Source organism: Camelus bactrianus, chromosome 9, assembly GCF_048773025.1.
Source record: "Camelus bactrianus isolate YW-2024 breed Bactrian camel chromosome 9, ASM4877302v1, whole genome shotgun sequence".
In the NCBI taxonomy this organism is placed as follows: domain Eukaryota; kingdom Metazoa; phylum Chordata; class Mammalia; order Artiodactyla; family Camelidae; genus Camelus; species Camelus bactrianus.
Window position 1 is genome coordinate 78,244,488 of NC_133547.1, and position 26,588 is coordinate 78,271,075.

The window sequence follows — 26,588 nt, forward strand, 5'->3', positions numbered from 1 at the left end:
TGGAGAGGCTGTGGAGAAAGGGGAACCCTCCTACACTGCTGGTGGGAATGCAGTTTGGTGAAGCCACTGTGGAAAACAGTATGGAGATTCCTCAAAAGACTAGGAATAGACTCACCGTATGACCCAGGAATCCCACTCTTGGGCTTGTATCCAGAAGGAGCCCTACTTCAGGATGACACCTGCACCCCAATGTTCACAGCAGCACTATTTACAAGAGCCAAAACATGGAAACAGCCTAAATGTCCATCAACGGATGACTGGATAAAGAAGATGTGGTATATTTATACAATGGAATACTACTCAACCATAAAAACCGACAACATAACGCCATTTGCAGCAACATGGATGCTCCTGGAGAATGTCATTCTAAGTGAAGTAAGCCAGGAAGAGAAGGAAAAATACCATATGAGATCGCTCATATGTGGAATTCAAAAAACAAAAACAAAAACAAACAAACAAACAAACAAAAACAAAGTGTAAATACAGGACAGAAATAGACACATAGACAGAGAATACAGACTTGTGGTTGCCAGGGGGGCGGAGGGTGGGAATGGATAGACTGAGATTTCAGAATTGTAGAATGGATAAACAAGATTATACTGTATAGCACAGGGAAATATACACGAAATGTTATGGTAGCTCATAGAGAAAAAAATGTGACAATGAGTGTGTATATGTCCATGTATGACTGAAAAATTGTGCTGAACACTGGAATTTGACACAACATTGTAAAATGATTATAAATCAATAAAAATGTTAAAAAAAAAAGAATGACAGTCTCCAGAGACATCTATGTTGCTGTAAATGGCATTATTTTATTCTTTTTTATGGCTGAGTAGTATTCCATTGAATAAATATACCACATATTCTTTATCCAGTCATCTATCAACGAACATTTAGGTTGTTTCCATGTCTTGCCTATTATAAATAGTGCTGCTATGAACATTGGGGTGATATATCTTTTGAATTAAGATTTCCTCTGGATATATGCCCAGGAGTGGGATTTCTAGATCATATGGTAAGTCTGTTTTAAGTCTTTTGAGGAATCTCCTTACTGTTTTCCATAATGGCTGCACCCAACTACATTCCCGCCAGCAGTGTAGGAGGGTTTCCTTTTCTCCACAGCCTCTCAAGCATTTATTGTTGTGGGCTTTTGAATGATGACCATTCTGACTGGTGTGAGATGATACCTCATTGTAGTTTTGATTTGTATTTCTCTAATAATTAGGGATATTGAGCATTTTTTCATGTGCCTATTGATCATTTGTATGTCTTCACTGGAGAAATGCTTGTTTAGGTCTTCTGCCCATTTTTGGATGGGGTTGTTTGTTTTTTTCTTATTAAGTTGTACAAGCTGTTTATATATTCTGGCAATAAAACCCTTATCATTTTCATCTTTTGCAAATATTTTCTCCCATTCTGTAGTTTGTCTTTTTGTTTTGCTTATGGTGGAATTGATATAATTTTATATTCTACGCTTTTATGTAACATTATACCATATGTATTTTTCAGTTTGGCATAATCTTTTATCTTTCTATTACAATGATTAATAATAATAATAATAATAACAACAACAACAACAACAACAACAATAATAATAATAATAATAATAATAATAATAATAATAATAATAATAATAATAATAATAATTTTAATTATTCTCCTCCCTTTGGGTAACCAGTATGAATAGCCTGGTGGGGAATGCTGATGCTGTATGTCATCTTGCTTGTTTGTGGTAAATCAGGCTTTCCTGTGCCTTTCAGCAAACTGGCAATGCTGAGTGTGGGCGTCAGAGGGAGGGTTGTAAATGCTGGAAGAGGCTTAGAGAAATCTAGTCCCAGTTCTGCATTGTTGGCTGAGGAATTGGAGCCCAGGGAGGGGGACTGACTTGAGCAGCTAACTCACTCAGAAAGCTGGTTTTGGGGAAAGGACCAAATCCAAGCCAGCCAGCTCCTGTGCCAGAGACAAGTTTCTGTCATGACTGTAAGCCTACTATGGAGTGTTGTTAAACTTCATGCTCTTATCAGGTACTTGAGAGTGAGAATTAGGTGGGGAGCAAATGGTATGAGGTCTGTAATGTTGGTGCTTAGATTATTGTCCAGACTTCTAAGAATATAGTTATAGCTTGTAATAACCTTTAATGAAAACAGATATATGTGTGTGTATATACATATATATATACACACATACACACACACACGACTAGGACATAATGCTGTACACCAGAAATTGACACATTGTACCTGACTGTACTTCAATTAAAAAAGAAAACTCTAAGAATAAGGTTTAGTTTTTATTTTTTTTAAACTTTTTAAATTGGTTTATAATAATTTTCCAATGTTGTGTCAAATTCCAGTGTAGAGCCCAATTTTTCAATTATACATGAACATATATATATTCATTGTCACATTTTTTTTTCTCTGTGAGCCATAAGATCTTGTATATATTCCCTGTGCTATACAGTATAATCTTGCTTTCTATAAAAATTATTCAAGGACCGACATAGTGCCTGCTCTGTACTAGGCACTCGATTAATCTATGTGGAGTGATTGAAAGATGGAAATGCTAGGCTGTTCATACCTAATGTTATTTCTAAGATGGCTAACCTTATATATTGTGAGTATAATAGTGGACCTGTTAGTAGCAGGGATGTGTAAGTAATAGGGATGTGTTAGTAGTAAAGAAAATCAGCATAGTCTGAAAGCATGAATTTGATTCTCCCACAGGTGTAGTCTTCAGCTGAGTGAAATTTCATGGCCCTGTCTCTGCTGTATGGGACACCTGGAATGAAAGGCAGTAGTAATTTAGGTATTCTCTAGCTTTGCGGTTCTCCCCTGAAACATAGATGGTCCATCTGCAGTTGCACAGGGTCCCTGAAAGTACTCTCACCCCAAAGGCAGGCAGTCAACTTTCCAGTGTTTATGAAGTACTATTTACATGGCAGGCTTTGTGTGAAGGAATTGGGTGAGCAAAACAGGCATGGTCTCTGCCCTCAAGGAATTTGTAGTCTTATGTGGGAGACAAGAATTAAAAGAGTCAAATTTTTAAAACAAGTGATGACTGTTTTTTGAGGGCTAGGAAGAGAAAGCCCAAATGCTATGAGAAAGTAGCAAAGATGTCCATTTTGGGGGGATCAGGGAAGACTTCTCTGATGATGTTGCTTTTAGGAAGTTGTCTCTGAAATTTGAATGAGAGTGAATGGAAGTTTTTGACCATCTTAATTTTACAAGTGAGAAATCATCCCCAGAATGTCTTTCATATAATAAACACTCAATATAATACGTAATAATGATTACAATAATAAACACTTTAACATCCATTATCTCCTGCACTTTTCACGATGCTGTAGGCCCATGAGTAGACTTGATGAGTATTGTTATTCCCATTGTACAACTGAAGCTTCATCTTAGGCTCAAGTGGTTATATGATTAAGTGAAATGGGTCATTTTGCCAGTCAAAGACACATCTGAGATTGAAAGCTGTTTTTCCTTACTGCTACATCAATACTCATTTCTCCAAAGCTATTTTGGAAAAGAGCATGAAGTGATTCATGTTTATACATCATCTTCGTGAACATGTAAATTGCTTGAGGGAGCTTCTCCCACAGTTCTGTAAAGCAGTCAAGCCCTTGTGCTGAGCTCTGGGACATCTCTTGTGCATCTTGTTAAATTCAAATATGGTATGGCCTGTTTGGAAAGCAGATGGAGTTGGGCACAATATGCCTCTTCCTTTCCCCTTGTGATTCTGTCATTTCTTAAAGATTCTCATAAAACTAATGACAGGCTAAGGCAAGAAGTCACATTACACTTTATAATGGGCTAATTAGGTAAATATATTAAAAAGTGTTCCCCATAGAGCTATTTCATTGTTGCACTGTTGGTAATCAGCACTTGTCTTCGAAGTGTTAGAATATCAAAAGCAAAGCTGCTTGTGTTGCTGAGTTATGTCATACCAGTGAAATGAGTTAAGTGGAGCAGTGGGAATGCTCTGCTTCTATTATTGCTCAAGTCCTTTGAAGGGGTACTTTGAGGCTAGTACTTTGGTTGTGGCTGATCTTTTCAGCGTTGGAGTGAACATAAAACTCCCTCCAGCCCACAGCATAGAGTTTCTTTACCTAGAGGAGATATTTATGGGCCAGTGCTGGAAGGTGGGGTCTAGATGAGAAGCTTTTGGAGGTCAAGGTGGGTTTCCCTGTGGTTCTGAATCAACACATCCATCCATGAACACCAAACCCCTAGGGAGACATCAGGTACGCTAAGATTAGAGGTTGACAGCTCTGCTTCACAGAAATTGAGAAAATTCTGTGGCACTGTTTGCCTTTGATATGCTTCAAGCTGCAAATGTAAGTAGAAGTTAGTTTCTGGGTGATTGGACCATAACAAGGGAAGAAAGGAAATGAAGGAGCACTTGGAGCACATCCTGGGTTCAGGATACCCAGGGAAGACTCTCAGATTCACTGCTAGCTCATCTTTATGACCTGGTAGGACTCCTGATTTTTAAACAACAGTGTCTAATTTATGCAAAAAGGAATGTGTGGGAGGTATGATGAAGGTTGAAGAATCAGTTTTGGTAACGATAAGGACTGTGGGCATTTGAGATATCCAACAGGTGGAAATCATAGTCCTTGCCATGTGGCCATCAACATCTGATGAGCTGCTGCCACTGCAATGGACAACCTAAATTAATGTGGATTCTAAATATTTCAAGTCCTAGGAGGAACCATCTGATTAGGTGGGACTGGACTGTGTGTCCATTCCCTTGGTGTGCCCTTTTACTCTCTCTTGTGGGAGGCAAGATCCTGGTTGTGGCTGGTGAGCCAGATGCAGTCCTTGCCCTCTCAACTCTCTAGTAATTGAGGTTCTTATCCTTTAAGATGATTGAAGAAGTGCACCGTGGAGACGAGGAGGTGGAGACTTTCACTTTCCAGGCAGAAATTGCCCTTTTCTTGTCTATTTATTTATTTATTTATTTATTTATTTATTAACATTTTTTATTGATTTATAATCATTTTACAATGTTGTGTCAAATTCCAGTGTAGAGCACATTTTTCAGTTATACATGAACATATACATATTCATTGTCACATTTTTTTCTCTGTGAGCTACTATAAGATCTTGTGTATATTTCCCTGTGCTATACAGTATAATCTTGTTTATCTATTCTACAATTTTGAAATCCCGTCTATCCCTTCCCACCCTCTGCCCCCTTGGCAACCACAAGTTTGTATTCTATGTCTATGAGTCTATTTCTGTCCTGTATTTACACTTTGTTTTTTTGTTTTTGTTTTTTAGATTCCACATATGAGCGATCTCATATGGTATTTTTCTTTCTCTTTCTGTCTTACTTCACATAGAATGACATTCTCCAGGAAGATCCATAATGCTGCAAATGGTGTTATGTTGTTGGTTTTTATGCCTGAATAGTATTCCATTGTATAAATATACCACATCTTCTTTATCCAGTCATCCATTGATGGACATTTAGGCTGTTTCCATGTCTTGGCTATTGCAAATAATGCTTCTATGATCATTGGGGTGCAGGTGTCATCCTGAAGTAGGGTTCCTTCTGGATATATGCCCAGGGGTGGGATTGCTGGGTCATATGGTAAGTCTATTCCTAGTCTTTTGAGGAATCTCCGTACTGTTTTCCACAGTGGCTGCACCAAACTGCATTCCCACCAGCAGTGTAGGAGGGTTCCCTTTTCTCCACAGCCTCTCCAGCATTTGTCATTTGTGGACTTTTGAATGACGGCCATTCTGACTGGTGTGAGGTGATATCTCATTGTAGTTTTGTTTGTTTGTTTGTTTTTAAACATTTTTTATTGATTTATAATCATTTTACAATGTTGTGTCAAATTCCAATGTTCAGCACAATTTTTCAGTCATACATGGACATATACACACTCATTGTTACATTTTTTTCTCTGTGAGCTACCATAACATTTTGTGTATATTTCCCTGTTCAATACAGTATAATCTTGATTATCTATTCTACAGTTTTGAAATCACAGTCTATCCCTTCCCACCCTCCACCCCCCTGGCAACCACAACTGTATTCTATGTCTATGGGTCTATTTCTGTCCTGTATTTATGCTTTTTTTAAAATATTTTTTATTGATTTATAATCATTTTACAATGTTGTGTCAAATTCCAGTGTTCAGCACAATTTTTCAGTTATTCATGGACATATACACACTCATTGTCACATTTTTTCTCTGTGAGTTATCATAACATTTTGTGTATATTTCCCTGTGCTATACAGTGTAGTCTATTCTACAATTTTGAAATCCCAGTCTATCCCTTCCCACCCTCCAGCCCCTGGTAACCACAAGTCTGTATGCTCTGTCTGTGAGTCTATTTCTGTCCTTTATTTATGCTTTGTTTTTGTTTGTTTGTTTGTTTTTGTTTCTGTTTTTGTTTTTTAGATTCCACATATGAGCGATCTCATATGGTATTTTTCTTTCTCTTTCTGGCTTACTTCACTTAGAATGACATTCTCCAGGAGCATCCATGTTGCTGCAAATGGCGTTATGTTGTCGGTTTTTATGGCTGAGTAGTATTCCATTGTATAAATATACCACATCTTCTTTATCCAGTCATCCGTTGATGGACATTTAGGCTGTTTCCATGTTTTGGCTATTGTAAAACATTGGGGTGTTATGAAAATTGGGGTGCAGGTGGCATCCTGAAGTAGGGTTCCTTCTGAATATAGCCCAGGAGTGGGATTCCTGGGTCATACAGTAAGTCTATTCCTAGTCTTTGGAGGAATCTCCACACTGCTTTCCATAGTGGCTGCACCAAACTGCATTCCCACCAGCAGTGTAGGAGGGTTCCCCTTTCTCCACAGCCTCTCCAGCATTTGTCATTTGTGGACTTTTGAATGACGGCCATTCTGACTGGGGTGAGGTGATACCTCATGGTAGTTTTGATTTGCATTTCTCTGATAATTAGTGACATTGAGCATTTTTTCATGTGCCTCTTGATCATTTGTATGTCTTCCTTGGAGAACTGCTCTTTTAGGTCTTCTGCCCATTTTTGGATTGGGTTGTTTATTTTTTTCTTATTGAGTCGTATGAGCTGCTTATATATTCTGGAGATCAAGCCTTTGTTGGTTTCATTTGCAAAAATTTTCTCCCATTCTGTAGGTTGTCTTTGTGTTTTACTTATGGTTTCCTTTGCTGTGCAGAAGCTTGTAGGTTTCATTAGGTCCCATTTGTTTATTCTTGCTTTTATTTCTTCTAGCAGAAAATTTTTGAAATGTATGTCAGATAATGTTTTGCCTATGTTTTCCTCTAGGAGGTTTATTGTATCTTGTCTTATGTTTAAGTCTTTGATCCATTTTGAGTTGATTTTTGTATATGGTGTAAGGGAGTGTTCTAGCTTCATTGTTTTACATGCTGCTGTCCAGTTTTCCCAACACCACTTGCTGAAGAGACTCTCTTTATTTCATTGTATATTCTTGCCTCCTTTGTCAAAGATTAGTTGACCAAAAGTTTGTGGGTTCATCTCTGGGCTCTCTATTCTGTTCCATTGGTCTATATGTCTGTTTTTGTACCAATACTGTGCTGTCTTGATGACTGTAGCTCTATAGTATTGTCTGAAATCTGGGAGAGTTATTCCTCCAGCCTCTTTCTTTCTCTTCAGTAATATTTTGACAATTCTTGGTCTTTGATGGTTCCGTATAAATTTTATTATGATTTGTTCTAGTTCTGTGAAATATGCCCTGGGTAATTTGTTAGGGATTGCATTAAATCTGTAGATTTCCTTGGGCAGTGTGACCATTTTGACAATATTGATTCTTCCAATCCAAGAGCATGGGATATCTTTCCATTTTTTAAATTCTTCTCTAATTTCCTTCATCAATGGTTTAGAGTTTTCTGTGTATAATACTTTCTCCTCCTTAGTTAGGTTTATTCCCAGATATTTTATAACTTTGGGTGCTATTTTAAAGGGGATTGTTTCTTTACTTTCTTTTTCTGTTGATTCATTGTTAGTGTAAAGAAATGTAACTGATTTCTGAATGTTAATCTTGTCACTTGCTACCTTGCTGAATTCTTCAATCAGCTGTAGTAGTTTTTATGTGGACCTTTTAGGGTTTTCTATATATAGTAACACGTCGTCGGCATATAGTGACACTTTTACCTCTTCTTTTCCAATTTGGATCCCTTTTAATTCTCTCTCTTGCCTGATTGCTGTGGCTAGGACTTCTAAGACTATGTTGAATAGGAGTGGTGATAGTGGGCATCCTTGCCTTGTCCCAGATTTTAGTGGGAAGCTTTTGAGTTTTTCACCGTTGAGTACTATGGTGGCTGTAGGTTTGTCATATATAGCTTTTATTATGTTCAGATATGTCCCCTCTATACCCACTTAGGCGAGAGTTTTTATCATAAATGGATGTTGAGTTTTATCAATTCCCTTTTCTGTATCTATTGAGATGATCATATAGTTTTTGTCCTTTCTCTTGCTGATGTGATGTATTACATTGATTGATTTGCATATGTTGAACCACCCTTGTGTCCCTGGGATGAACCCCACTTGGTCATGATGTGTAATCTTTTTTATGTGTTGTTGGATTCTATTTGCTAATATTTTGGTGAGAATTTTGGCGTCTATGTTCATCAGTGATATTGGCCTATAATTCTCTTTTTTTGTAGTGTCTTTGCCTGGTTTTGGTATCAGGGTGATGGTGGCTTCATAGAATGAGTTTGGGAGTATTCCCTCCTTTTCAATCATCTGGAAGAGTTTGAGAAGGACTGGTATGAGTTCTTATTTGTATATTTGGTAGAATTCCCCAGTGAAGTCGTCCAGTCCTGGACTTTTATTTGTAGGGAGGTTTTTTTTTTTATTGCTATTTCTATTTCCTTTCTAGTGATCAGATTGTTCAAGTGGTCAGTTTCTTCTTGATTCAGTCTTGGTGGACAGTATGTTTCCAGAAACTTGTTCATCTCCTCTAGGTTATCCAGTCTGGTTCCATATAGTTTTTCATAATATTCTCATATGATATTCTGTATTTCTACTTTATTTGTTGTAATGTCTCCATTTTCCTTTCTTATTTTGCTAATTTCTGCTCTCTCTTTTTTCTTCTTTGTGAGTTTGGCCAGAGGTTTGTCGATTTTATTTAGTTTTTCAGAAAACCTGCCTTTGGTTTGGTTGATTTTTTCTGTGGTCTTGTTAATCTCTATTGTATTTATTTCCTCCCTGATCTTTATAATTTCCTTCCTTCTGCTGCCTTTTGGGGCTTTTTGTTCTTCTATTCTAATTCATTCAGCTGGTGTGTTAAATTGTTTATTTGAGATTGTTCTTCTTTTTTGAGGAAGGCCTGTATCACTATAAACTTCCCTCTTAGCACTGCCTTTGCTATGTCCCATAGATTTTGAGTGGTTGTGCTTTCATTGTCATTTGTCTCAAGGTATTTTTTAATTTCAGCTTTGATTTCCTCATTGACCCATTGTTTTTTCAATAACATATTGTTTAATCTCCATACTTTCCTTTTTTTCTCCTTTGTTTCTCTGTTGTTGATTTCTAGTTTCATGGCATTGTGGTTAGTAAAGATGCTTGAGATAATTTCTATCTTCTTAAAATTGTTGAGGTTTCTTTTGTGCCCAAGTACATGATCAATCCTGGAAAATATTCCATGTGCACTTGAAAAGAATGTGTATCCTATTTTTTGGGGGTGTAATGCTCTGAAAATACCCACCAAATCTAATTTTTCTATTGTATTGTTTAATTTCTCTGTTGCCTTATTTATTTTGCCTTTATATATTGCCTTATTCTGGAAGAGCTGTCTAGTGATGTTATAGTGGTGTTAAAATCTCCAACTATGATTGTACTCCCATCAATATCCCCCTTTATCTCTGTCAGTAATTGTTTTATGTACTTAGGTGCTCCTATATTGGGTGCATATATATTAATGAGTGTAATATCCTCATCTTCTATCACTCCTTTAATCATTATAAAATGTCCTTCTTTATGGCCTTTGTTTTAAACTCTATTTTGTCTGAAATCAGTACTGCAACACCTGCTTTTTTGGCTTTTCCATTTGCATGGAATATCCTTTTCCATCCTTTCACTCTCAATTTATATGTGTCCTTCTCCCTCAGGTGAGTCTCTTGTATGCAGCATATTGAAGGTTCTTGCTTTATTATCCAGTCTGCCACTCTATGTCTTTTGACTGGAGCATTTAGTCCATTAACATTTACAGTAATTAATGATAGATGTGTGTTTATTGCCATTTTGAACTTACCTGTGCAATTGAACTTACCTGTGCAATAAATAACAAAAATTGTTTATTGCCATTTTGAACTTACCTGTGCAATTGATTTATTGCCATTTTGAACTTACCTGTGCAACCTGTTTGTTCCTTTCTTTTTCCTTTTGTGGTTTGGTAATCTTCCTTTGTATTATCATGGATTTTATTTTGTTTTTGTGACTCCCTTGTAAGTTTTTGGCTTGTGGTTATCCTTTTCTGTAAGTCTATTAGCCCATTACTATATCTCAAACGCATCCTACCAAAACCAAAAAATTTTAAAAAAGAAAGAAAGAAAAGAAAATACTGTATATTTTCTTGCTTCCCTTTCCCACTCTTAATGATTTAAATGTTTTCTTTTACAATTTTGTGTTTATTTTATTTGTAATTCATGAGTTATTACCTTTCAAGTTTTGAGTTTCTCATTTCTGTAGCATCCTGCTTCTTTTCTATTTAGAGTAGACCTTTCAATATTTCTTTTAGCATGAGTTTAGTGTTGCTAAACTCTTTCAGTTTTTGCTTCTCTGTGAAATTCTTTCTCTCCCCTTGTATCCTAAAGGATAGCCTTTCTGGATATAGTATCCAAGGCTGCATCATTTTTTCATTCAGGACTTTGAATATATCTTCCCACTCCCTTCTGGCCTGTAGTGTTTGTGTAGAGAAATCAGCTAAGAGTCTAATGGGGATTCCCTTGTAACTCACTCTTTCCTTTCCTCTTGCTGCCCTTAGGATCATTTCTTTATCTGCGACTCTGGCCATCTTGATTCTGATATGTCTTGGTGTTTGTCTGTTTGGGTCCTTGCTGTTTGGGACCCTTTGAGCTTTCTGTACTTGGATATCTGATTCCTTCTTTAAGTTTGGGAAGTTTTCAGTCATGATTTCTTCAAAAACCTTTTCAATCCCCTTTGATCTTCTTCCCCTTCTGGGACCCCTATTATGCAAAGATTGGCATGCTTTATGTTATCCCATAGGTCCCTTATGCTGCTTTCATTTGTTTTTATTTGTTTGTCTTACAGTTGTTCTGATTGTGTGCTTTCTGTTGTCCTGTCTTCTAGGTCACTAAGTTGTTCCTCTGCATTATCTAGTCTGGTTTGCACAGCCTTTTGATCTGTTCTCATCTCAGCCAATGAGTTTAGCAATTCTGCTTGGTTCATCTTTATAGCTTCAATTTCACTTTTGACATATTTTATATCTCCAGACACTACCTCTTTTAGTTCCTTTAGTACTTTGATCACTCCTTTTCTGAAATCTTGATCTAGTAGGCTATTGATGTCTATTTCATTGATCATTCTTTCAGGGGATTTCTCTTGTTCTTTTAATTTGGGGTGGTTTCTCTGCTTCTTCATCTTGCTCATATGACTCTGGTACTGTGGCTTGTGGAGTATCAGTTATCTATTATAGTCCTTGAGGGAGTTTATTTATTTATCTATCTAATGTCTATATAGGAATTAAACGTAAAAAATAAAAAAAAGGAGAGAGAGAGAGAAAGAATTTTAAAAGGAGGGAGAATAAAATGTTTGAAAACAGTATGTAATCAATTACAGAAGCACAATTTGAATTGGACTGGCTTTCGAGTTGAGAATTTTTTTCCCCTAAAAACCCTTAAAAAGAAAAAAAGGAAAAAAGATCCAAAAATGATATTTGAATCCTATTTATAATCTATAACAGGAGGTCAAAACCAAAATAAATGAAAATGAAATCAGGTGGATTTTGTTTTTAAAAAAATGATAATAATATAACTATTTTAACAGAAAAATTTAGAAAGAAATTAAAACTAGAAGCACATACAATTGTTTAGAAAGTAGAAATTAAAATGGTAATAGAAAATAGAACAGATTAAAAAAAGATAAAGAGATAATTTTAAGAGAAGGGTGGAAAAAAAAGGCCTGAAAATAGTGTATACTCAATTATAGAAGATCAATTTGAATTAGAGTAGCATTCGAGTTGAGATCTTTTTTAAATCCCTCAAAAAAAAAAAAAAACAGAAAAAAAGATCAAAAAATGACACCTGGTGCCCATTTACAATCAACAACACGAGATCAAACCCAAAAGAAGTGAAAATGCAATCAAGTGGATTCTCTTTAAAAAACAATATAACTACTTTAAGAGAAAAACCCAAAAGGAACCAAAACTAGAAGCATACACAACCGTCCAGAAATTAGAAATCAAAAATGTAATAAAAAATAGGACAAAAAAAAAAAAAAAAAAAAAAAGGAAGATATGATAAAGAGAGAATTCCGAAGAAGGGGAGGGAAAAAAAAAGGCCTGAAAACAGCGTACAATGAACAACTGAAGAGTAAGTTGAAGCAGAACAGCAATCGGCTTGAGACGTCTCCCAAAAAGCTCCAAAATAGGACAAAAGAGGAAAAAACACATTTGAAACCTGTGTACAATCAACAACAGGCGATCCAAACCAAGAGAGAGAAAAATGACATGACGTGGATCTTTCAAAATAACAACCATACCATTTTAAAAGAAAAATTCAAAAGGGACTATAACTGGGAGAATATACAACTGTTTAAAAAGCAAAAATCAAAAAGGTAACAGAAAATACAACAGGCAAAAACAGATAAAAAAAAAGGGGGGGTGGGGTGGGGGTGTTGTCCTGGAGACTGTGTGCTCTTAATGAGAAGTCTGTCTTTGCCCTGTTTCGCGAGCTCGGCTTGTTGTTTCCCGAGGTCCTCCATTGGTGTCCTTGTCTGTGCTGCTCCCAGTGCCTGTTGGCAAGAAGATCGCGCCCCCTTCCAGCACAGCATTCCTGCCAGAAAAGCGGGGAGCCACCCACCGTCTCCTGGCGCGGGTTGCTCCGCGGCTCAGTGCCGCTCCGCAGGCGGGCCCCGGGAAGACTGCGGAACAGCCCCGCCCCTGCTCCGTGTCCAAACTCAGCTCGTGTTTGTTCTGACGGCGGGAACTTTGCAGGCACCAGGGCTGAAGGATCCTATCTGATTGGGCTGCAAACAAGTCACTGGCCTCCGAGGCCAGGCCGCCAGGCGCAGACTCAGGTTTCACTCCCGCCCCCACCTGGGTGCCAAGCGCCGGAGGATATGGCAGCTGCGCTTGAGCCCTGCCTCTCTTCACCGAAAACCTTCCCTGGGTTTATATATCCTGAGATGGGGATATGCACCCTTCCCCCCAGGGCACATCAGCCCTGCTGTTTCATGGAGGGCCCAGGTAGTTCTGCCCTGTGCACCCACTCATCCACGTTGTGTAGCCCCCTGCTGTCCCCTGGGGCTGCCTCAGTGCAGCCATACCCGTCCTCCGCCTGGCTTGGGCAGCCTGTCCCAGCCCCCAGCTCCTGGCTCGGATCTTGGGCTGGATGTCGCAGGGACCCTCTATGCCCATTCAACCCAGTTCTGTCAGTCAAGGGCTGCTCCATACAGATCCGAACCTCAGAGGCTCCCCCTCCATTCTGCTGGCCTCTCTGTTGGAGAGGGGGAGACCCAACAAACGGGCGCCAGTCCTTCTTTGCCGCTCCCTCCCCGCGGGACCGATCCTGCACTGTTTTGCCTTTTCATCTTCCTTTTTTTTCCCCCTTTTTCCTACCAGATTTTTGGTGTCTTTGTCTTTTGAAGAGGACAATGTTCTGTCAGAGTTCTGCAGGTGCTCTGGTTGGCTGAGTGGGCCTGTAGATGTGATTCTTGGTGTATCTGTGGGAGAAAGTGAGCTACGTGCTTCCTACTATTCCACCATCTTGACCTCGTCCTCTTCATGTCTCTTATTACCAATACCTTCTATTCCAGCAAGGAAATTTTTCTATGGGAGTTGATAAGTAGTGCTTCTGATGCCTTGGACAAGATTTGTTATGAAAGCCTGACAGACCCTTCCAAACTGGACAGTGGTAATAAACAGCTAAAAATTGACATCATCTCCAACCCCCAGGAGTGCACCCTGACTATAATAGACATGGACATTGGCATGACCAAAGCTAATCTCATAAATAACTTGGCAAGAATTGCCAAGTCTGGTACTAAAGCATTTATGGAAGCTCTCCAGGCTGGTGCAGACATCTCCATGATTGGGCAGTTTGGTGTTGGCTTCTATTCTGCCTACCTAGTGGCAGAGAAAGTGGTTGTGATCACGAAACACAATGATGATGAACAGTATGCCTGGGAGTCTTCTGGGAGTTCCTTCACTGTATGTGCTGACCACGGTGAGCCTGTTTGCCGGGGTACCAAAGTGATTCTCCACCTTAAGGAAGACCAGAAAGAGTACTTAGAAGAGAGGTGGGTCAAAGAAATGGTGAAGAAACACTCACAGTTCATAGGCTATCCTATCACACTCTATCTGGAGAAGGAACATGAGAAGGAAATCAGTGACAATGAGGCAGAGGAAGAGAAAGGTGGGAAAGAAGAAGGTAAAGATTATTTGGAGAAGCCCAAGACTGAAGAGGTTGGCTCAGATGAGGAGGAGGATAGTGGCAAGGATAAGAAAAAGAAAACAAAGAAGTTTAAGGAGAAATACATTGATCAGGAAGAACTGAACAAGACCAAACCCATTTGGACCAGAAACCCTGATAGCATCTGACCCAGGAAGAATACAGGGAGTTCTATAAGAGGCTTACCAGTGACTGAGAAGATCACTTGGCAGTCAAGCCTTCTCTGTGGGAGGTCAGTTGGAGTTCAGAGCACTGCTATTCATCCCCCATCAGGCTCCTTTTGACCTCTTTGAGAACAAGAAGAAAAAGAACAACATCAAACTCTATGTCTGCCACGTGTTCATCATGGACAGCTGTGATGAGTTAATACCCGAGTACCTCAATTTCATCTGTGATGTGGTTGACTCTGAAGACCTTCCCCTGAACATCTCCCAAGAAATGCTCCAGCAGAGCAAATCTTGATGGTTATTCATAAAAACATTGTTAAGAAGTGTCTTGAGCTCTTCTCTGAGCTGGCAGAAAATAAGAAGAACTATAAGAAATTCTATGAGGTATTCTCTAAAAATCTGAAGCTTGGAATCCATGAGGACTCCACTAATCGGTGATGCCTTTCTGAGCTGCTGCACTATCACACCTCCCACTCTGGAGACAAGATGACTTCTCTTTCAGAGTACATCTCTAGCATGAAGGAGACCTGGAAGTCCATCTATTATATCACTGGTGAGAGCAAAGAGCAAGTTGCCAACTCTGCTTTTGTGGAGTGAGTACAGAAGTGGGGCTTCAAAGTGGTGTACATGATGGAGCCTACTGATGAGCTACTGTGTGCAGCAGCTGGAGTTTGATGGGAAGAACCTGATCTCTGTTACCAAGGAGGGTCTGGAACTACATGAGGATGAAGAGAAGAAGAAAATGGAGGAGAGTGAGGTCAAGTTTGAGAACCTTTGCAAACTTATGAAAGAAATCTTGGATAAGAAGGTGGAGAAGGTGACAATCTCAAATAGGCTCATGTCTTCACCCTGCTGCATTGTGACTAGCACCTATGGCTGGACTGCCAACATGCATCATGAAAGCCCAGGCACTTCAGGATAGCTTGACCTTGGGCTATATGATGGCCAAAAAACACCTGGAGATCAGCCTCAACTACCCCATCATGGACACCCTGAGGCAGAAGGTGGAGGTGGACAAGAATGCCAAGGCCATCAAGGACCTAGTGGTGCTGCTATTTGAAACTGCCCTACTCTCTTCTAGCTTCTCACTTGAGGATCCACAAACCCACTCAAATTGCATCTACCTCATGATCAAGCTAGTCCTGGGCATTGATGAAGACGAAGTGACAGCAGAGAAACCCAGTGCTGCTGTTCCTGATGAGATTTCCCCCCGTTGAGGGTGATGATGTCTCTCATATGGAAGAAGTAGATTAGGAGTTTTTAGCTGCAGATTTTGTCCCATCTCTGGATAGTGTCTCCATGGCTCCCCCAGCTGCAACCTTGCGTGGCTCTGGCCCATCTGGTTCCCTTTGCTGATGTTTAGTGGTTTTATTTCTGTCTTCTAAGGCAGGATACACGGGCCTCAAGCCCTGTCCCTTCCCGATTTGACATAGGGTTTGGATGTTGTGTTGTGTTTGTTTTTGTTATGAAATCAAAGTATGCAAAATAAAGAAGATGCAGTTTTATACAGTTAAAAGTAATGTTTTTTCTTTTCATTATTACTACTTAAAATGTTTTTTTTTTAATTGAGGTATAATTTGACATACAACATTATATCAGTTTTGGGTGTACAACATAATGATTCAATATTTGTACATATTGCAAAATGATCACCATAATAAGTCTAGTTAACATCTGCCACCATACATAGTTACAGATTTTTTTTTAATGATTGTGACTTAAGATTTACTCTGTTAGCAACTTTCAAATGTGCCTTACAGTATTATTAACTAGAGTTGCCATGCAGTACATTATATCCCCATGAGCTATTTATTTTATAACTGGAAGTTTTTACCTTTTAACTCTCTTCACCAATTTTGCCCACCCCCACCCCTTGCCTTTGGCAACAGCCAATCTATATTTATGAGTATTTTGTTTTTTAGATTTCACAGATAAGAGAGATCTATCGTATTTGTCTTTCTTTGTCTGACATTTCAATTAGCATAATGCCCTCTAGGTCTATCAATGTTGTTGCAAATGATAAGATTTCATTCTTTTTTATGGCTGAGTATTGTTTCATCTATATCTATATCTATATCTATATCTATCTCTATATATCTATGTGTATGTCTATCTATCACATTTTCTTTATCCATTAATCCATCAGTGGACACCTAGGTTATTTCCATATCTTGGTTGTTGTAAATAATGCTGCAGTGAACATGGTAGTGCATGTATCTTTTCAAGTTAATGTTGTCTTTATGTTTCAGATAAATACCCAGAAATGGAATAGCAGGGTCATATGGTAGTTCTATTTTACATTTGTGAGGAAACTTCATATTTCTTTCCATACTGGCTGCATCAATTCACATTCCCACCAACAGTGAGCAAATGTCTTCATTTCTCCATATCCTCACCTGTACTTGTTATTTCTTGTCTTCTTGGTAATAGTCATTCTAAAGAGTGAGGTTTTGATTTGCATTTCCCTGATGATTAGTGATGTTGAGTATCTTTTCATGTACCCTTTGGCTTTCCGAATGTGTTCTTGGAAGAATGTCTATTCAGATCCTCTGTTCATGGATCAGATTGTTTGTTTGTTTGTTTGTTTGTTTCTTTCTTTCTTTCTTTCTGTTTTGCTTTTGAATTATATGAGTTCTTTATATATTTTATATATTAACTTATCAAATATGTGATTTTTCAATATTTTTTCCTATTAAGAAGATTATCTTTTCCTTTTTTTAATGATTTCCTTTGCCATGTAGAAGCATTTTAGTGTGATATAGTCCCAGTTGAATTTTTGCTTTTGTTGCCTTTGTTTTCAAAAAAAAAAAAAATCACTAAAGTATGCCAATACCATACTCTTAATTCCTATAATTTTGTAATATAGTTTGAAATCAGGGAGTGTGATGCCTCCAGTTTTGTTCTTCTTTCTCAAGATTACTTTGAGTATTTGAGATCTTTTGCAGTTTTATATAAATTTTAGACTGTTCTATTTCTGTGAAAAGTGCCTTTAGAAGTTTTATTTTTTGATAGAGAATGCACTGAATCTGTAGATTGCTTTGGGTAGAATGGAAATTTTAACAATATTAATTTCTCCAATCCATGAGTATGGGATATCTTTCAATTTATTTGTATCTTCTTCAGTTCTTTTCATCAGTGTCTTATGGTTCAGTGTACAGGTCTTTCACCTCCTTGGTTAAATTTATTCCTAAGTATTTTATTTTGATGCTATTATGAATGGGATTCTTTTCTTAAATTCTCTTTCTGATAGTTTGTTAGTAATATATAGAAACTCAGCAGATTTTTGTATATTGATTTTATATCCTGCAACTCTAATGAAATAATTTGTTAGTTCTAATGTTTGTGTGTGTGTGTGTGTGTGTGTGTGTGTGTGTGTGTGTGTAATCTTTAGGGTTTTCCATATATAATATCATGTCACCTGAAAATAGTGACAGTTTTACTTCTTTTCCAATTTGGATGCCTTTTACTTCTTTTTCTTGCCTAAATGTTCTGGTTAGGACTTCCACTACCATACTGAATAAAAGTGATGAGAGAGGACAACATTGTCTTGTTCAGCTTTCAGCTTCACCATTGAGTATGATGTTAGCTGTGGATTTGTCATATATGGGCTTTATTATCATTAAAGTATGTTTCCTCTATATCTACTTTGTTGAGAGTTTTTTCTTAATCATAAATGGTAGTTGAATTTCATCAAATACTTTCTCTGCATCTATTGAGGTGATAATATGATTTTTATTTTTTTATTGAAGTATAGTCCGTTTACAATGTTGCATCAATTTTAGTATACAGCACAATGTTTCAGTCATATAGGAACATACATATATTCATTTTCAAATTCTTTTTACCATAAGTTACTATAAGATATGAATATAGTTTCCTGTGCTATACAGTATAAACTTGTTGTTTATCCATTTTATGTATATTAGTTAGTATCTGCAAATCTAGAACTCCCAATTTATCCCTTCCCATTCCCTTCCCCACTGGTAAAAATAAGTTTGTTTTCTATGTTTGTGCATCTGTTTTGGTTTTGTAATTAGTTCACTTGTCTCTCTCTGTCTCTCTCTTTTTTTCAGTTTACACATATAAATGATATCATATGATATTTTTCTTTCACTTTCTGGCTAACTTCACTTAGAATGACATTCTCCAGGAGGATCCATGTTGCTGCAAATGGTGTTATGTTGTCGATTTTCATGGCTGAGTAGTATTCCATTATATAAATATACCACATCTTCTTTATCCAGTCACCTGTTGATGGACATTTAGGCTGTTTCCATGTCTTGGCTATTGTAAATAGTGCTGTTGTGAACATTGGGGTGCATATATCTTTTTGAATTAAGGTTCCCTCTGGATATATGCCCAGGGGTGGGATTGCTGGGTCATATGGTAAGTCTATTTTAGTTTTTTGAGGAATCTCCATACATTTTCCATAATGACTGCACCAAACTGCATTCCCACCAACAGTGTAGAAAGATTCCCATTTCTCCACACCCACCCCAGCATTTATCATTTGTGGGCTTTTGAATCATGGCCATTCTGTCGGGTGTGAGGTGATACCTCATTGTAGTTTTGATTTGTACTTCTCTGATAATTAGTGATATTGAGCATTTTTTCATGTGCCTATTGGCCATTCATATGTCTTCATTGGAAAAACGCTTGTTTAGCATTTTTGGATTGGGTCTTATCTTCCATTTTGTTAATGTGGTGTATCACATTGTTTTGTGGATTTTGAATCACCCTTGGATCCTGGAATAAATCCCACTAGATCTTAGTATATGATCCTTTTAATGTATTCTTTTTTTAAATTATATTTTATTGAGTTATTGTCAGTTAATAATGTTGTGTCAATTTCTAGTGTAGAGCACAGTTTTTCAGTCATACATGAACATATATATATTCATTGTCACATTCTTTTCACCATAAGCTACCACAAGATCTTGCATATATTTCCTTGTGCTATACAGTATAATTTTTAAAATCTATTCTATATATACCTGTAAGTATCTACAAATTTTGAACTCCCAGTCTGTCCCTTCCCACCCCTCTCCCCTCTGGCAACCACAAGTTTGTATTCTATGTCTATGAGTCTGCTTCTGTTTTGTATATATATTCATTTGTCTTTTTCTTTTTCTTCTCCTTCCCCTTCCCTTTCCCCTCCTTCTCCTTCCCCTTCTCCTTCCTCTACTCCTCCTTCTCCTTCAACTTCCCCTTCCCCACCTCCTCCTCCTCCACCTCCTCCTACTTCTATTCCACATATGAGTAATCTCATATGGTATTTTTCTTTCTCCTTCTGGCTTACTTTACTTAGAATAACATTCTCCAGGAACATCCATGTTGCTGAAAATGGCATTATGTTGTCGGTTTTTATGGCAGAATAGTATTCCATTGTATAAATATACCATAACTTCTTTAGCCAGTCATCTGTTGATGGACATTTAGGCTGTTTCCATGTTTTGGCTATTGTAAATAGTGCTGCTATGAACATTGGGGTGCAGGTTTCTCTTTGAAGTAGGATTCCTTCTGGATATATGCCCAGGAGTAGGATTACTGGGTCATATGTTAAGTCTATTCCTAGTCTTTTGAGGAATCTCCACACTGTTTTCCACAGTGGCTGAACCAAACTATATTTCCACCAACAGTGTAGGAGGGTTCCCTTTTCTTCACAGCATTTGTGATCTGAGGACTTTTGAATGACGGCCATTCTGACTGGTGTGAGGTGATACTTCATTGTAGTTTTGATTTCCATTTCTCTGATAATTAGTGATATTGAGCATTTTTTCATGTGCCTATTGATCATTCGTATTTATTCCTTGGAGAATTGCTTGTTTAGGCCTTCTGCCCATTTTTGGATTGGGTTGTTTGCTTTTTCCTATTAAGTCATATGACCTGCTTATATATTCTGGAGATCAAGCCTTTTTCAGCTTCATCGTTTGCAAAAAATTTCTCCCATTCCATAGGTTGTCATTTTATTTTGCTTATGGTTTCCTTTGCTGTGCAGAAGCTTGTAAGTTTAATTACATCCGATTTGTTTATTCTTGTTTTTATTTCTGTTTCTTGGGTAGACTGTCCTAGGAGAATATTTTGAGATGTATGTGAGATAATGTTTTGCCTCCTTTTAGGAGGTTTATTGTTTTTTGCCTTATGTTTGTCTTTGATCCATTTTGAGTTTATTTTTGTGTATAGTGTAAGGGAGTGTTCTAGCTTCATCGCTTTACATGCTGCTGTCCAGTTTTCCCAATACTATTTGCTGAAGAGACTGTCTTTATTCCATTGCATATTCTTGCCTCCTTTGTCAAAGATTAATTGACCAAAGTTTGTGGGTTCATCTCTGGGCTCTCTATTCTGTTCCATTGGTCTATATGTCTGTTTTTGTACCAATACCATGCTGTCTTGATGACTGTAGCTCTATAGTATTGTCTGAAGTCTGGGAGAGTTATTCCTCCAGCCTCTTTCTTTTTCTTCAGTAATGCTTTGGGAATTCTAGGTATTTTGTTCTTCCATATAAATTTTATTATGGTTTGTTCTAGTTCTGTGAAACATGTACCGGGTATTTTGATAGGGATTGAATTAAATCTGTAGAATGCCTTGGGCAGTGTGACTATTTTAACACTATTGATTCTTCCAATCCAGGAGCATTTTTCCATTTTAAAAATTCTTTAATTTCCTTCATCAATGGTTTATAGTTCTCCATGTATAAGTCTTTCATATCTTTGGTTAGATTTATTCCTAGGTATTTTATTACTTTGGGTGCTATTTTAAAGGGAATTGTTTCTTTACTTTATTTTCCTATTGATTCATTATTAGTGAAAAGAAATATAACTGATTTCTGAACATTAATCTTGTAACCTGCTACCTTGCTGAATTCTTCGATTAGTTCTAGTAGTTTTTGCGTGGACCTTTTAGGGTTCTCTATGTATAGTATCATGTCATCTGAATATAGTGACATTTATACTCTTGTTTTCCAGTTTGAATCCCTTTTGTTTCTCTCTCTTGCCTGATTGCTGTGGCTGGGACTTCCAAGACTATGTTGAATAGGAGTGGTGAGAGTGGACAGCCCTGTCTTGTCCCATATTTTAGTGGGAAGGTTTTCTGTTTTTCACCATTGAGTACTATGCTGGCTGTAGGTTTGTCATATATAGCTTTTATTATGTTGAGATATGTTCCCTCTATATCCACTTTGGTGAGAGTTTTTATCATAAATGGGTGTTGAATTTTATCAAATGCTTTTCCTGAATCTATTGAGATGATTATGTGGTTTTTGTCCTTTCTCTTGTTGATGTGATGTACTACCTTGATTGATTTGCATATGTTGACACTTCCTTGTTTCCCTGGAATGAACCCAACTTTATCATGGTGTATAACCTTTTTAATGTGCTACTGGAATCTATTTGCTGATATTTTGGTAAGGATTTTTGTATCTATGTTCATCAGTGATTTGGTCTGTAATTCTCTTTTTTGGTAGTGTCTTTGCCTGGTTTTGGTATTAGGGTGATGCTGTATTTATAGTATAAGTTTGGGAGTATTCCTTCCTTTTAAATCCTCTGGAAGAGTTTGGGAAGGTCCAGTATGAGTTCTTCTTTGTATGTTTGGTAGAATTTCCCAGTGAAGCCATCCAGTCCTGGAATTTTATTTGTAGGGAGTTTTTTTAAATTCCTAATTCGATTTCATTTCTAGTGATCCATTTGTTCAAGTGATCAGTTTCTTCTTGATTCAGACTTGGTGGACTTATATTTCCAGAAACTTGTCCATCCTCTCTAGGTTATACATTCTGTTTCCATATAGTTGTTCATAATATTCTTGTATGATATTTTGTATTTCTGTGTTAATGGTTGTAATCTCTTCATTTTCCTTTCTTATTTTGCTTATTTGCACTGTCTCTTTTCTCTTCTTCATGAGCTTGGCCAGAGATTTGTCAATTTTGTTTATCCTTTCAAAAAACCAGCTCTTCGGTTGATTGATTTTTTCTACTGTTTTAAAATCTCTATTTTATTTATTTCCTCCCTGATCTTTATTATTTCCCCCCTTCTGCTGCCTTTTGGGTTTTTTTGCTCTTCTTTTTCTAATTCTTTTAGCTGGTGAGTTAGATTGTTTATTTGAGATTATTCTTCTTTTTTTCAGGAAGGCCTGTATCTCTATAAACTTTCTTCTTAGCACTGCCTTTGCTGTGTCCCATAGGTTTTGAGTGGTTGTGCATTCATTATCATTTGTCTCAAGGTATTTTTTAATTTCAACTTTGATTTCATCATTGAACCATTGGTTTCTTAATAGCCTGTTGTTTAATCTCCATGTTTCCTTTTTTTCTCTGTAGTTGATTTCTGGTTTCATGGCATTGTGGTCAGTAAAGATGCTTGAGATAATTTCTATCTTCTCAAAAATTTTGAGGCTTCTTTTGTGCCCAATTATATGATCATTCCTAGAAAATGTTCCATGTGCACTTGAAAAGAATGTATATTCTATTTTGGGGGGGTTTAATGTTCTGAAAATACCAACCAATTCTAGTTGTTCTATTGTATCACTTAATTTCTCTGTTGCCTTATTTATTTTCTGTCTGGAAGATCTGTCCAGTGATGTTTATGGGGTGTTAATGCCTCCGACAATGATTGTATTCCCATCAATGTTCCCCTTTTCTCTGTTAGTATTTCCTTTATGTAGTTAGCTGCTTCTATATTGGGTGCATATATATTAATGAGTGTAATATTCTCATCTTGTATTACTCCTCTAAGCATTATGACATGTCCTTCTTTATCTTTCTTTATGGCCTTTGTTTTAAAGTCTATTTTGTCTGAAATCAGTATTGCTACTCATGTTTTCGTGTCATTTCCATTTGCATGGAATATCCTTTTCCATCCTTTCACTCTCAATCTGTGTCCTTTCCCTTAAGTGGTCTCTAGTGTGCAGTGTATTGAAGGTTCTTTCTTTATTATCTAGTCTGTCACTCTATGTCTTTTGACTGGAGCATTTAGTCCATTGACATTTACAGTAATTAATGATAGATGTGTGTTTATTGCCATTTTGAACTTAGTTTTACAGTTTATTTGTTATTTCCTCTTGTGTTCCTTTCTTCTTCCTTTTGTGGTTTGATAATTTTCCTTTGTATTATCTTGGATTCTATTTAGTTTTTGTGACTCAATTGTATGTTTGTGTCTTGTGGTTATCCTTTGTTGTATAACTGTTTGTATTAAACAGATAATAATAAAAGCTCAAACCCATCCTACGAGAACAAAAAAATTAAGAGTAAAAAGACCTGCATTTTCTTGCTTCCCTCTCCCACTCTTAATGATTTAGATGTCTTATTTTACAATTTTGTGTTTATTCTCTTGTAATTCATGGTAGTTATCACCTTTCTAGTTATGGTTTTCTCAATTCTGTAGCATCCTGCTTCTTTTCTATTTAGAGTAGACCTTACAATATTTCTCTTAACATGGGTTTAGTGTTGGTTAACTCTTCTAGTTTTTCCTTGTCTGTGAAGTTCTTCATCTCTCCTTGTATTCTAAATGATAACCTTTCTGAATAAAGTATCCTAGGCTGCAAATTTTTTCATCCATGACTTTGAGTATATCTTGCCACCCTCTTCTGGCCTGTAGTGTTTGTGTAAAGAAATCAGCTGAAAGCCTTATGGGGATTCCCTTGTAGCTCACATTTTGTTTTTCTTTTGCTGCCTTTAGAATCATTTCTTTATCCTTATCCCTGGCCGTCCTGATTATAATATGTCTTGTTGTGGGTCTGTTTGGGTTCTTCCTGTTTGGGACCCTCTGAACTTCCTGTATTTGGATATCTGATTCCTTCTTTAGGTTTGGGAAGTTTTCAGTCATGATTTCTTCAAATACCATTTCAATCCCTCTTGCTCTTTCTTCTCCTTCAGAACCCCTGTTATACATAGATAGGCATACTTTATATTATCCCATAGGTCCCTTATATTGTTTTCATTGGTTTTTATTTGTTTTTCTCAGTGGTTCTAATTAGGTGATTTCTGTTGTCCTGTCTTCTTGGTCACTTATTCATTCCTCTGCATTATCTAGCCTCCTTCTTACAGCCTTTAGATCAGCTCTCATCTCAGCAAATGAGTTTTCCAATTTTAATTGGCTCCTCTTTATAGCTTCAATTTCATTTTTGATATATTTTCTGTCTCTAAACACAGTATCTTTTAGTTATTTTGGTACTTTGATCACTACTTTTTTGAAATCTTGATTTAGTAGGCTACCAATATCTATTTCATTGATTGTTCTTTCAGGGGATTTCTCTTGTTCTTTTAATTGGGAGTCATTCCTCTACTTCTACATCTTGCTCATCTCTCTCCAACACTGTGGCTTATGGAGTATTAGTTATCTACTGTTGTCCTTAAGGGGTATATTTATCTATCTAAAGCATATGTGGAAATAAAAGTAAGAAAAAGGGAGAATTTTAAAAGAAGAGAAAAATAGTTTGAAAACATTATAATCAATAACAGAAGAACAAGTTGGAGCAAAATAAAAATGGAGTTGGGATGTACTTTACAAATCTTAAAAGAGGAAAAAAGAAAAAATATTTTAAAACTGACTGTAATCAATAATAGAAATATCTTAAAAGAAAAAAATTAAAGGTATTAAAAACAGAGACATATACAATTTTTTTAAGTAAACAAAGTATTTATTGAGTACCTATCATCTGTTAGGTACTTTATAGCCATTACAGCATTTAATATGTGAGATATATATATATATATATGCACACATTTGTTTACAATTGTTTAAAAATAAAAAAAATTTAAAAAGTAAAAGAAAAAGAACAGAGAATAAAAGAAGAAAAATATTGAATGTGTTTCTGTGGAGACTGTACACGCTTAATGGTTTTGTTGAGAGGTCTTCCTTAAGTGTGGGTGGTTGTCAAGTCTTATTCCACTTTGGTTAAGGGTGTGGCCATTGACCTGGTAGTCAGAGCCTGTCCTTGTTATTTAATGGGACCTCTTTTTGTTTTGTGGTTGTTGCTGTTGCTGTCCTCACCCTGCTGTGCAAACTCAGCTCGCTGCTTCCAGAGGCCCTTCATTTGTGCCTCTGGTCTGTGCTGCTCCCAGTGCTGGTCAGCAAGTAGATTGTACCCCCTCCCAATACTGCAGTCAGGTGCTGCACTCCTGCACGGTCGGGCTCAGGGAAGATGATGGAATGAAACTCGCCCCTGTTCTGTGCCAGAACTCAGCTCCTTGTTTGTTTGTATTGGAAGGGCCAGTTCTCAGAGGCACCAGGGCAGAATGACCCTATCTCCCTGGGCTGTAAACAAGTCTCTGAATTACCTATGAGGCTGCTAAGCCCTTAGGTGTGGATTCAGGTTTCACTCCTTCCCTGTCTGGGAGCTAAGCACTGGAAGATATGGTGGCTGTGGCTGAGGCTCTCCTCTCTTCTCTTGAGAACTGGTTCAGCGGGTTTTCAGAGATAGAGGCTATGGCACCCTTTCCCCCAGGGCACATCAACTGTGTTGTTTATTTTTTTCTCTCATATTTTATGGAGGACCCAGGTTGTTCTGTTCTGTATTTCCTCCCAGCCATGGTACACAGCACCCTGAAGTCCCCTGGAGTTGCCTCTGTACAGCCTGCCCCAGTCTTCCATCTGGCTTGGGCAGCCTGACCCATCCCCAACCTGCCGCTTTGTGTCTAGGGCTGGAGGTTGCAGAGAACCCCTGTACCCATTTAATTTATCCTATCAGTCAAGGGCTAATCTGTAAAGATCCAAGCCTCAGAGATTCCCCCTATGTCCCACTGAACTCTCCGTTGGATAGGGGGAGACTCAGTGAATGAGTGCTATTCTTCCTTTGTCTCTCCCTCCCTGCAG

The 26,588-nt window shown here is 37.4% G+C and overlaps 1 pseudogene; it reads left to right on the forward strand.

Moving 5' to 3' along the window:
- The first annotated feature begins 4,873 nt into the window (after positions 1-4,873).
- On the forward strand, positions 4,874-16,041 carry LOC105065145 (heat shock protein HSP 90-beta-like; annotated as a pseudogene).
- The last annotated feature ends 10,547 nt before the right edge of the window (positions 16,042-26,588 follow it).